Below are 1,893 nucleotides of genomic sequence, written 5' to 3' on the forward strand. Positions count from 1 at the left end.
GAAGAGCGGGGGGGGGCAGGGAGGAGTAGGAAGAATGTTCATATGTCAGTTTATTCTGCCCTCCTGGTCTCACTATGTCATTATAACAGTGTTACGTAAAAACAAAAGTGTGGGCTTATTCACACAGCGTATGAACGGTGGCATACAATGCGGTTTCAATGCTATTTTATTATCACCAGAGCTGACAGTCACAACAGCATTGCATGGTTCTTAGTTCCTCCCAGCTAAAATTCCCTCTGTCTCAAATATGCGTCTCCCCCAGTTAGTTCGTCTTGTTGTATTTTGGTTGAATTGGAAACCACATAAATTGCAACTACTACTTTTGGTTTGAGCTCTGAAGTCCTTTTAAGTCTTTCTGTTTTTCCATGTCACTGAATTATAGAACAAAACAGGTCCCTAAGTCCAAATGTCCCACAGTTCCACAGTTTGCTGTCTATTTGCCTCCTTTCTAGCTGGTGTAGGTTAACAATTTGTTCATCTGTTCTCAAGTGTACTGTGTGCTGGTGCAAATCATTTTGAGTCTTTTTATTCTTTTTTTTTATATATCATATTCCTTTTTCATATGTATCAAAACTCACCCTGAACAATGAGTCCTGGGTTATAAAAGAGGATTTATTCCTACAATTGTCCTCTGTGACTTTGTCTGCCATTTGACCAAAACAACACTCAAGCACCACAAGGCCTTGTCTTGTTCTCATTTTACCTTCCTGTTCACTCAGAAAAGCGTATTTCTTTCACAGTGCTTTCTTTTTCTCTTGCTTTTGTTTCTCTTAACATTTCAATCAAAGTCAATTGCAATGAGCTAACTAGTCATAGTCTAGCATTTTCCCTAAAAGTAGACTGATGACATAATGCTAGATCTAAGGACACCTCAATGCATGTCCATAAGAAAATTAGTTTATAAAATATGCAGAAAATTGACCTCATCTTAGATAGCTGTATTCTTTGATTCTGTAGACTCTCCTGGAAGAATATTGATTTATTAAGAAATATGGGCATTTAGGGCTGAGGACATGAACAGTCAGTAAAATACTTGCTACACAAATATGAAAACACATTTTTAAGAAAACCCATTTTTTGCATCCTTGTAAAAGCCATTACAGAGTCAAGAGGACACTTTTCTTGCTGGTTAGCCAAATTGCCAAGTTCCAAGGTCAGTGAGACACCTTGTTTCTTAGTTACTTTTCCACTACTGTGAAGAAACATCAGGACCAAGCCAATTTATAAAAGAAAGCACTTAATTGGGGGCTTGCTTACAGTTTCACAAGGTGACCCATGATCATGCTGGGAAACGTGGCATCATTCATGAAACTAGAGCAGTAGCTAAGGGCTTACATCCTGATCCCCAAGTTGGAGGCAGGGTCGGGGGCAGAACTCAGCCTCGTGTGAGCTTTTGAAACCTCAAAGTCCATGCCTTAGTGACATCCTTCCTCTGACAATACCGCACCTCCTAATCCTTCTTAAAATGTTTTCACTAACTAAAGTTCATCATTCAAACATGAGCCTATGGGGCCCATTCTCACTCAAACCACCACACCTTATATTTTAAAATAAACTGAAGAATTGAGAAAGAGAGCTGACGTTGATCTCTGGTCTCCACATGCACAACCAAACACGTGCACACACATGAACATATACATATACAGTTCAAGTTTGCTGTCTACTGATGTGATAAACCCCATGACGAAAAGCAGTTTGGGAGAGGAAAAGATTTACTTGGCTTACACATCCTAATCACAGTCCAGCATTGAAGGAAAACAGGCCTAGAACCTGGAAGCAGGAACTAAAAACAGAGACCATGGAGGAATGTTCCTTACTGGCTAGCTCCCCATAATGCAATCAGCTTTTCCTTCCTTCCTTCCTTCCTTCCTTCCTTCCTTCCTTCCTTCCTTC

General features: G+C 40.0%; 1 non-coding gene across 1 annotated transcript; it reads right to left on the bottom strand.

The window, feature by feature from the left end:
* Positions 1-546: 546 nt before the first annotated feature.
* Positions 547-675, bottom strand: LOC129691598 (small nucleolar RNA SNORA40). The gene has a single exon (XR_008722506.1). It is a non-coding gene; the product is annotated as a small nucleolar RNA SNORA40 (small nucleolar RNA).
* Between the last annotated feature and the right edge of the window lie 1,218 nt (positions 676-1,893).

This window comes from Psammomys obesus, unplaced genomic scaffold (assembly GCF_907164565.1).
Source record: "Psammomys obesus unplaced genomic scaffold, mPsaObe1.curated_primary_1811, whole genome shotgun sequence".
NCBI classification, from domain to species: Eukaryota; Metazoa; Chordata; class Mammalia; order Rodentia; family Muridae; genus Psammomys; species Psammomys obesus.